At 40.5% G+C, this 11920-nt stretch overlaps 1 protein-coding gene across 2 annotated transcripts in view; it reads right to left on the reverse strand.

The window, feature by feature from the left end:
• LOC5577644 (homeobox protein GBX-2) overlaps nt 1-11308 on the reverse strand; it is a 129472-nt gene extending 118164 nt beyond the window's left edge. Inside the window, exon 1 of one of the 2 annotated variants that reach the window (XM_021838145.1) lies at nt 10735-11308. The gene's annotated coding sequence lies outside the window, so the exon portion shown is untranslated. The other variant, XM_021838151.1, reaches the window with a different exon arrangement.
• Between the last annotated feature and the right edge of the window lie 612 nt (nt 11309-11920).

Raw genomic sequence — 11920 nt, forward strand, 5'->3', positions numbered from 1 at the left:
TGGAGATATGCCTTTCCTGATGCATTAGGTTAGAAGAAGTTTACAAAGTGTTTGTTGGAATGGAAAACCCTTATGGCATTGTGAATGATATTTATGGAAGAATTTTAGAAAGAATTTCCACAATAATTGGAACTGAAACCCCTGCCGAAATTTTCATTTTTTTTATTAATCGCTCTTGTCAAGTATTGTTAATCATATAGGTATTTACAGTTCAAGTAATACAAGAGAATATTGATAACTTATTCGTAAGAAATTAAATGAGTTATTTTTATATGAATAAATGAGGTGTTAATCTTCAAGATTCTATATCTATACTGACCATTTCTACCAAGGATTGATAAATTATCACTCTATTGATTATTAGGATATCACTATTGTACCCCTGTTGGCGCTGCAGCCATAGTTGGTAACCCTATAAACTGACATGATGAATAGAATGTTTGAAACAATAGATAGACTGTCAGGTGCATTGTAAACTAATGAAATGAAATTGTGAATTTGTGAGTAGCAGGGTGGCCACCGAACCGGGAAAAACGGGAAAAGCGGGAAAAAGACGGGAATTTGAATCCATCGGGAAAAAGACGGGAAAAACCGGGAATTTGAGAAGATCACCGGGAAAATCGTTTTGAACAAACATCTTCAAGCTGTAATCTACAAACTAACCTCCAAAATAAGTTATATAAAGTAGTCATGCTTAATGGTATTGCCATGAAGTATTTTCAATTTTGAACAAATATCTTTCAAACATTAATGATTTAATTTCTACTAAACTACACCATATTCCTTAAAAATGTTTCACTCTTTTCTTAGCAATGTTTCAAAATATTTTTTGAATTTTTTTAACTTTTCTCCAACTTTGTTTACTCGACGTTTTGAATCAAAGTTTAATTTTTTATTGCAGATTGGTTTAGCACTCTTCTGTAATTGCTGGATACCACAACTAATCTTAGAAACAAGCCTTTATTTATTATTTTTTGTTTTTTTTTTTTTTTTTTTTTTAAGGCACTCCGTGCTCGTGGCCACTACTGTGCCGGACTCAGTTGATCTTGTAGCTTCTTTACCGATACAGATCTATTTTCAACTTATCTATATTTACATCTAGTTTCACTCTCTCCTACTTTTTTTTTTTTTTACTCTCACACCGAGCAGGTAGGAGAGAGCTCTGCTGTTAGTGAGGCTAGCTGCCTGCGAAGAGGGTCAGTTTGTCTCAGTCACCATCTGATACTGACGGAGGATGGATGTGCTCCCCAAAGCACGGTCCTCCGTGAGGCGTCTTCTGGTGGCTGGACGGGTTTTTTGTGGAGGGGCTGGGAATCGAACCCATGACCTTCCGCTTATGAAGCGAAAGCGTAACCTCAAGGCTACAGACCCCCCCATGCCTTTATTTATAAAGGCTTTTAATATGTCACTAGTTATCTAATCGACAAAGTTTTCAATAAGGGCTCATTTACGATTTTAATTACGATCAAGCTGTTACAGCTATTATAAAATGTTTAGAAAATCCATACAAAAAGCCTTACGAGAGGGTAGGTGGGTGCATGTCAAAAATGATAATTTTCGGTGTTATTAAAATTATGACTGAGCCCTAAGTAAGTGCTTCTACATGTGTGGCCTTGTTTCATACATACCTTGAACTTATTTGCTTTAGAGAACCTTTTCTATGAAGAAAATTCAAATGATTAAGGATTGAAACAATTTCAATTAAGGTAAGGAACTGTGAGAACCGATAGGCGTATTTTCCGGGACGAAATAAACGGAGAAATGGATTAGAAAATATAACGCGTGTTTATTTTTCATGTCTCAGTAAAAACTAAATCAAACATGGCCGCGCTTACGTTTGCGGTTCCTACTCTTCAGGGTGGTATTCATGGGTGCACGCAGTTTGAGCAGAGTGCGCCACAGAACTACTTGAGCATCTTGATGATTTACTTAGGCACCTGGGGCTTTTGTCGGCCAAATTATCTGAAATTCAGCATTAAGATGATTATAAACCAAAGCTAAATCTCGAAGCTTCAAGAGCACTAGTCTAGAAAACCAAACAGAGCTCGGAGCTGATATTTTGATCGTTTTATCATCACCAGAATTCAACCTATCCATCAAATTTTCAACGCGTACGCTTGTTTGTCAGGTTCTCTAGATCTTAAAACTTAAAATCGAAGTTTGGCTTAAAGGGCATATTGTTGGTAAATATGATTCAAATAGCATTAAAATTAAACAATTAACCATCTCTTTCCCATGATGGATAGCTCCAGAGCTCCATTGAACGAACGCGAGACAAATCTAATCTGATAAATACTATACTATGTCATAGTTTTCAGAATGAGATTCTATATAGATTAGAACAATCTAATAGTCAACTTATTGTTTCAATAATGAAACTATTGATAAACAATCAAGTTACTATGAAAACTAAACTAAAAAAAATTAAACCGGTTTCCAAAAAAATATTGCAGTGCTTCTCATAGAAACGATTTTTCAAATGGAAAAAGTCTATTAAAGTCGTTGAAAAAAAATATTGAAACCGGGAAAATTATGGATAATATACCGGGAAAACCGGGAAAAAAAGCGGGAATTTCAAAATCGAAATTTGGTGGCCACCCTGAGATAAGTCCTAGGCGAAATCTTTGGAAAAATTCATCTAATATGTGCCAAAAACCTTTGGAATTCTCCAAAAACTATTAAAGAAATTTAATGAAGTATGGTATAGAACAAATGGTTAAGGAGTGGCTGGAAGTAGTTGTTCTGTACGCTTCCAGTAAACAATAGTGGATTCAACTTCTCCCCTTCGCCACAACCGTCGCTGCTGCCTCACGTCATTAGGATCACCAATCGTTACTAGAAGAACTGCGTAAGCCACTGACCCCATCGTAGACTCACTAAGAGCGCCACGAAGTAAAAACCAATTCATGGTCGAATAAACCGTTTGCCCGTTGAGTATAATGTTATGGTTAGGTTCCCATATTCCGAAAGCTCTCCCTCGTCAGCACGCCCTGAGACCCGGAATCCAAAAAAGGACTAGAGAGCCCACCCCAGAAGCTGCCGTTGACTCAAAACCAACAGCCTGGGGTTTTCGTCAATTCCCGTATGGAGCTTGGCTATGTTATGTGCGGGGTTATGTTGTTATGAATGCTTCAAAATGTTTTGAATTAATGCCTGAAAGCAAAGAATGATTAGTTTAAAGAAATCGTTTATAAATAAAATACTTTAAATACAGCAACAACAACCAAATGAAGTGACATTTTGACGAACAATCAATTAACCACACATGATTGCTACGACCATCAGTCGTAGAACCAAATCCGTCTTTGCTCGAACCGTGTAATATATAGACGAACAGTTCGTTCTTACAGAAGCTCGAACAGTTCGCGCGAACTCTGAACGTATTTTTTCGAGCGAACGTTCGTGCATTGCGCGCACTGTGTAATCAAGGCTTAACGATGACAAAGACCGCCAGCTAAGGGTTGCGTACTTAGCTGGTAGTGCAGCCTGGGCACTGTTGTCCTTCTGACATCAGCTAGAGTGAGGGGGTGCGTCCCGAGCGTCTGTTCACCAGGAGGTGCGGCTCAAACAGCGTCTGTTCTGGTATCCAGCGGCTGAGTATGAAATGATGTATCACGTCAACTAACCTAAGGTGGCAGCCCCATCAACGTGATGTAGGTAGCGCAACCCCGGTAAGGTAGCATACCGAATTTCTCACCTACCACGAAAAATGGAGAAAGAAGAAATAACGAACGATATTTTCGGCAACCGACCTGGCAACGAAATAAGGACTATGAATGGAAACTTGGTACCTGGAATGTCAGGACGTTAAATGAACCCGGACGAGCGAGCCTTTTGGCTCGTGAACTGCAGAAGGTTGGAGTGGGCGTGGCCGCCATTCACGAAGTGCGGTGGCCTAGATCTGGAGAACGTGAATTCCGGGCGGTTGATCCCATCGCCAACACTACGTTCAAATATAACATCTACCACAGCGGCGGCGATAAGGCAGAACATGGAGTCGGTTTCATAGTGATCGGGAAGCAGATGAAACGCGTTATGAAGTGGAAACCGATTAGCGAACGAATCTGTGTACTGAGGATACGGGGCAAATTCTTCAACTACAGCCTGATCAACATCTATGCACCGACGAACGACAAACCTGATGACGTGAAGGACGCGTTCTATGAAGGCCTTGATAAGGCCTATGGAGAGTGCCCAAAACACGACGTGAAAATCGTTATCGGAGATGCGAACGCGCAGGTCGGAAGAGAGGACTTTTTCCGTCCGATCATCGGTAAGGAGAGTCTTCACTCCGTTACCAATAACAACGGCCTACGACTAGTGACTTTCGCTGCTGCCAGGGGGATGGCCATCTGCAGCACCTACTTTGCACGCAAGGATATTCGGAAGCACACCTGGAGGCATCCAAATGGTGATATTTGCAACCAGATAGACCATATTCTGGTGGATGGCCGACATTTCTCAGATGTCATCGATGTTAGGAGTTTCAGGGGTCCTAACATTGACTCGGATCACTACCTCGTTGTCAGTAAAATTCGAGCGCGGTTATCAACTGTAGCGAATTCAAGACCACAGCGAACAATGCGATTCAATATCCAGCGCTTCTCAGCAGACGGTGTTACAGCTGAATACCACCAAAAGCTGGACGAGCGGATAAGTGAGGTCAATGTGAGCGAAAACCTCAACAATCTATGGGATGCAATCCATGGAGTGGTGAGTGAAACAGCGCGAGAAGTGATAGGTACTGCTCGAAGACGCCCCAGAAGCGGATGGTTCGACGAGGAGTGCCAGAGGGTGACGGATGAGAAGAACGTGGCCAGACGTTGGATGTTAGTGTCTGGTACCAGGCTGAACAGAGAGCGGTACAGGGAAGCAAGATCAGCCGAAAAGCGAATCCATCGCAGGAAGAAAAAAGAGTTTGATGAGAACGTGATAGCCGAGGCGCAAAACTGTATGGAACAGAACGATATGCGACGATTCTATGAAACTGTCAATGGCGTGCGGAGAAAGTCAGCGCCGTCTCCCGTCATGTGCAACGACCGTGAAGGTAATTTGCTGACAGATAAAACGATGGTGGCTGCCAGGTGGAAAGAGCACTTCGAAACGTTACTGAATGGAGGGAACGATAGAGCATCGGAGAACAGAATGAACATCGACAACGACGGTCAAGCTGTGGAGCCTCCATCTCTAGATGAGGTTAAGAAGGCGATTAAATAGCTGAAGAACAACAAGGCTGCTGGGAAGGATGAGCTCCCGGCCGAACTTCTCATGCACGGTAGTGAGCAGCTGCATAGAATAATTCACCATATACTACTAAGGATATGGGAGGAAGAAGAACTGCCTGCTAGCTGGATGGATGGCCTCATTTGCCCTCTCTTCAAAAAAGGGCATAGATTGGAGTGCGCCAATTACCGAGGAATAACACTCCTCAATTCGGCGTACAAAATAATGTCACGTATTCTGTTCCACAGATTGAGACCGCTTGAAGAGTCCTTCGTCGGCGAATACCAAGCTGGTTTTCGTGAGGGCCGATCGACGTCGGATCAAATGTTTACCCTGCGACAGATCCTCGATAAATTCCGGGAGTACAACTTGCAGACTCATCATCTATTCATTGATTTCAAGGCGGCGTACGATTCAGTTAAAAGAAACGAGTTGTGGGAAATAATAATGGAACATGGCTTTCCGACGAAGCTGATTAGACTGATTCGTGCAACGTTGGAAGGATCGAAATCAAGTATACGTGTTGCGGATGAGATTTCTACATCCTTCGTAACCTTAGACGGATTGAAGCAGGGCGATGCACTTTCAAACCTATTGTTCAACATAGCGTTAGAAGGAGCATTAAGGAGAGCTTGCGTGCATAGGAATGGCACTATTATCACACGTTCGTATATGCTCCTTGGTTTTGCGGACGATATCGACATAATCGGGATTGATCGCCGAGCCGTGGAAGAGGCATACGTGCCTTTTAAAAGGGAGACAACGCGAATTGGGCTCATTATCAATACCACGAAGACAAAGTACATGGTCGCTGGTAGACATCGTGGGCCCATAGGTGATGTTGGTAGTGAGGTGGTGATAGGTGGTGATATATTTGAAGTAGTTGAAGAATTTGTGTACCTTGGAACTCTAGTGACTTGCGATAATGATGTTACCCGCGAGGTTAAAAGGCGTATTGCAGCTGTGAGTCGGGCTTTTTACGGACTTCGTAACCAGCTAAAGTCCCGCAGCTTACAGACGAAGACCAAACTCGCGTTGTACAAGACTCTAATTCTTCCGGTAGCTCTGTACGGCCACGAATCTTGGACGTTGAAAGAGGTCGACCGGAGAGCTTTTGGGGTCTTTGAACGTAAAGTGCTGCGAATAATACTCGGCGGTAAATTGGACAATGGCATCTGGCGGCGTCGCATGAATCACGAGTTATACCAAGTCTATAATGAAATGGATATTGTTAAGCGTATAAAACACGGCAGGCTGCGGTGGGCTGGACATGTAGCTCGCAGGAACGTCAAGCTAAACACATATTCAGCAGAGAACCAGGGAGAGGCCGTCGCCTCCGTGGAAGGCCGCGTTCCAGATGGCTTTTTGCAGTTGAGGAGGATTTAAGGTCGCTTAACGTTCAGGGCGACTGGAAGCGATTGGCCCAGGACCGGGTCCAATGGAGAAGGCTTCTTCATTCGGCGTAGATTCAACGCAATAGCAAGGAATTGTTGCCCATCAAGTATCAAGTATCAAGTAAGTATCAACCACGATGATTGAGTTTTATTATATCAAAATTGCAGGCTCAAATCTCAACATGGCTAGGCTAGTTAGCCTTAAGAAGATAAAAAAGATTTGCATTAAAACTCGAAGAAAAATGTTCAAATATGCATTTATTCACCTATTATGTACCGTAATCCGAGGGCAAATTGATCACTGGGGCGAATTTGGTCAGGTTGGTACCAGAAAACATTTCCTCCCAAAGAAGGCTGAAGGTCTCATTGGCACCAGTTTATATATGTCTAATGTTTATTTTTAACTATTTGATTTTTATTAGTACCAGTTTTGCATAGAAATATTCACAGTTTTTGAAGGTGTAAGCAATAAAGTTGAATAAGTCGGTGGTAAATAATCCACTGTTGCTATGCCCACATGTTAACCTTAAGTGTTTAAAATGTTGTACAAGCTTAAGTATGAACTACTGAACTTATTGTTGATACCATACAGCATAGTATATATAGTTTTTGCTCATTAAACTGTTTAATCTCAATTAATGTGCTTATTTTAAGGGAAATGGCCTACATTTAGGCGTATTAGGCAGATTTTCAAAGCTTTATTTTGCAATAAACTGATCAAACACTCGAGGTGTAAGAATTTTGACATCATTTTCAGATTCAGGAGATCCAAATTTAGTAGAAAGGGACATGTTTTATTCTACAACCTGCTTTGTGATATGGTGATCAGTTTCGCCTTAGTGTGTCATTTATTTTTTTTTATATTATAACTATTTTCATGATATTTTAACTATTATTTCATGAAAAATCGATTTCGTACACTGATAAAGATCAAAGGAGTACTTTTATTTTTGAAATTTAGTTGACAACATTTGAATTTACACAAAAAGTTGTCAAATGGTGATCAATTTGCCTCCGAATTACGGTACCGAGTATAACACTGAATGATGGCAACCGTTGCCCAGAGATGAACAGTGTATTGTGATCAAACATAGGAAATCGTTTAAATATGAACACGACTCTCGTGAGTACAAGCTTTGAACAGAACACGTTCAAATGCATCTCTGTTGAAGATAAGAGCTTGAAATTAATTGCTACATTCTGTTAGAATATAGAAGTGATCTTACATAAAAGCCATTTTTGAGCACTTTACTGCTCTTAGTGGTATGATCTATTGTAAGCTCTGTGAAGATCGTTTAATCTAAGTTCTCAGAATCAATTATTCAAAAAAAAAATAGCTCAACAAACAAGGAAGAATTATGAGTTATTACAATTGTCGCGTAAAATTAGTCGATTTAATATAAATATAAATAATTGCCTCTCTTTGAAGTAGCATCAAAGCTCGTTGTTATAATGTTAGCTCCAGCGTATATTCCATATTATAACGTAGTGCATTAGAAAACCTGTCGTAATATATCAAGTTACGATCGGGTTCTGTTGGAAATACATTATACTTATATTAAAATAGATACTTCATTGGGCAGTTTTCCACATTAAAGATTGATAGAAAAAATAATAAAAAATCCTGTTACCTGGTTTCATCGTTTGATAACTGATTGTTGTTATCATCTTAGTTGAATTAATAGCCAACATAACAAAAATGAAAAATCGAATTAGATCGTGAAATAACAAAGTACAGTTAATTATATTATTACTGAGTTCAAGTTGATAACTAAATGCGTATCCTTTTTTTTTTTTTGAATGTCATGCTCATAAATTACAGAAATTTTACCTCACGCTTCATAAAAATGTTATTGAAGAGATGTGTGATAACATGTTTAGTTATCAACCTGTTATCAAACATGTCGTCACGGATACAACGATAAACTTTTTTTTCATTCGGTTATCATTGATAACAGAATATCAAAATGCATAGAATACTGTGAAAATCATGTTCTGAAATTCTGCTCACGATTTTCCAAGAATCCTGTTCAAAATTGTACAAATATTGTTTCTAGACTCTTTTCAGAACCTCATCTCTTCGTGATTTTGAAAGCCTAGTTTGAAATCTTCGATAATGCCTGATTCTGTTCAAGATTATGTGAGAATCCTACCCATGATTACATTAAAACTACATCTAGGATGTTAGAAAATAACTTCCTGGTGTTACTAATTCATTCGGCTATCTCAGTCTTAATATTGTACACGATTTTATTTAATTCTGTCCGACGGACAAAACGATAGACAATTTCATTCTTGAGAAAGGCCAAAATCCATGGTTGAAACGTCGGGCAGAATTAAATAATATCGTGTAGAACATAAGAACTGAGATAGCCGAATAAATTAGTAACATCAAGTATTAGTCGACCCTTCCAACTAAAATAACTTCCTGAGTTAATTGGTAATCCTGACAAGAAGTTTTCCGTATATCTTGCCAAGATTTATTTGAGAATTGTATCCAAGGTTACGTGAAGATTCTGCCAAATCTTTGTCACAATTCTTACAAGTATTCCACAAGAATATTTGCCCATAAATCAAAAAGACTGTGTGTAGTACAATTTTCACCATTATTCATTTTCTAAGAGGGAGTGAAAATGGAGCTGCAAAATAGGATATTTTTTATATTTGGTATTGATTTGAATAATTAACAAATTTAGTAAACATGAAAAGTTTAACCTTGATGTGCTCTAACTCCAATTTGGTAGAATTGTCAACGGGTCAGATATGAGAAGAATCTTCAAACTCTTCGCTGACCGCATAAAATGAAGTGGGGAGCAGAGTTACAAATCGTATGGCCAGTTACACAAACACTCCTATTCTTGTTTAAGTTCGAATTCTCCATTTTGTATTCCCGTTCACGCCAGCCATATCAAGTGAGCCATGGATTCGAACGAATAGGATTCGATCGAAAATTGGATCCGTCGTAAACACGAAGGGGGTGAATATTTGTAACTCGCTTTACGATTTGTAACCCTACTGAAAATGCATCTCCATTTTTCGCTCTCAAAGACATCAATATCCAGCAAAATGATTATTGTGAAAAAAAAATGGTCAAATCTCATAAACGAGATGGGATAACTTAATGTTTTCATCATAATGCGCGTATTAACTAGCTTTAAAACATTGTAGAGAATATAACTTTAGTAGAAATATAACAATTTATTAATACAGTCAACTCTCCTCTACCCGATATTTCGTAAGCCGATATCGAGTTGGAGAACAATAGTAAAAGATGGTTCTCAAGGCTACCTCGATGGCCCCTTGGATTGTTTTGAGCTTATTTTGTGTTGGTATTTTCAATTATGGAAGATTTACTGTATGATGAATTTCCGAGCTGTTTAATGGAGTTCCTATGAGAGAATGATACCTGAATGTGGTACTATACCATTTAATTCCAACTAAAGTGTGTATCCTTTGACAGATACTGGTATTTCGATCTCAACTGCAAGGCCATCTTCAGTGTCGATCCTGACTAACAGTTGAGGTCAAAACACGCGTATCTGTTAAAGGATACGATCTCTAGTAGGAGCTGAATGGTGTAGTACTATATTTGGTTTTCAATTACTTTAAATTTATGAAACAAAAACATTTTTACATGGATCGCACGAATATTTCAAGTCACTTATTTTAAAACCAAAAAAAAGTCGATAGAAACATTTCCGTATTGTATGGGAGCACCTTAATGTCACATAATATCAAAATATAGTCCTTATTATATGGCATAATTTGGCCGAAGACACCCCATCATTTTCATAATCAAATTATGTTTTACCTCCTAATGTTGCCATCTGTCCCAATGTGCGATGTTCGAACGCGAGCGCGCAAACGGGAGCAAAGCGAAGAATATGCGGTGGGTGGCAGCGGCAGGGCGGCGAAGCGGCGGTTGCTATTTGGCAGCAAGCAACGACCCGGCACAGGATGAACAAGAATAACACGACTTCAAAACTCGAGAAATATAATTGAAATAAACACACCGGGACTTCGGGGGGACGACGGTTAGGTCACAAGAAGGCACTAAACGGGCGCGCGGGAGAGAAAGTACACCAGAATCTCTCGAAACTTGCTGTTGCACACTCACTTCGGTTCAAACGATTCTCCAATCAAGTTCTCCTTTTGACGAGACGATTCAAACGTTAAGTACTCCGCCAACTGTGTGCAGTGTCCTCTTTGCGGGAGACAACGGCCAATTCCACAGAGCCCCAGAAAGCACTCAATGTCAATTTATCCGGCTATTAACGACGATTGAGGGGCATCAACTGCAATCCACACCACTACGTACTAGCACTAATGCTACAGTTCAGCAGCCCAGTAGGCCACGAAACCACGAACGATAAACGGTACACGACTTGCTACGCTCTCTTGGCTTGCTTTGCTTTACGTTTGCTTAGCGTAGCGCTCGACTCGCAGAGCTGCTCGGCGGAGTGATGTCAATTTACAACTGAAACCATTTGTCTCTGATTTTTGCTCCGATGGCACTCCCGGCCGGTTTCGAGGAGCAACAACAGCAGAAGAGCCAAAAGGGAGAAACAAATACTCATCACAAACAGTAAAAGTTAATCGACTCCCGCAACAACACAAAACGGCGACACTAATGGAGCGTAGAATTACAAACACATGATTTTATTATTATTATGTGCGCGCTCTCTTGCGCTCTGCCCGATTGACTGCCAGCCGACTGATTTCTCAAATAGCATCATCATCAACAGGAGAGCACACAATTCATTTCGCCGGATGGGCTGTTAGCAGGAAAAAAGGGGTTTCCAGAAGGGCGCCCCGGCGAGGATATATTAGCAAGCATCAAACACAACCAAGACGAGCGGCGAACTCTCGTTTAAATGGTTCAAATTGTTCTCCCTTTCTCGTTCTGGTGCACGTGGTTTGGCGAGGATGTGCTTTGCTTTGGCCGTCCGGATCACACACAGAGTATGGGTATCTAATCGGTCGCCTGAAGCAAGCAAGCAAGCAAGTAGGTAAGCATTTCCATCATCATCATCGTGTGGGTGTGTGGCAACGAGAATGAAAATTGTATGGGGCTTGGGCAATCAAGAGATCGTTACGTTCGAGGGGGTGTTGTTGGGCTGGTTTGAGGGTGAAGGGGGAGGAAGACGGAGAGGACGAAAACAGAAGGATAATGAGTGGGAAAAAAGAATGGAACGAAACGAGATGGCTTCTTCCGGCGAAGGAACGAGATGCAACGAGGTCGAGCAGAAGATGAATGATTGGGAACAGAGAAAATTGGAAAAACGATTTAATTTGAATGTCTC

Source organism: Aedes aegypti, chromosome 1, assembly GCF_002204515.2.
Source record: "Aedes aegypti strain LVP_AGWG chromosome 1, AaegL5.0 Primary Assembly, whole genome shotgun sequence".
NCBI lineage: Eukaryota > Metazoa > Arthropoda > Insecta > Diptera > Culicidae > Aedes > Aedes aegypti.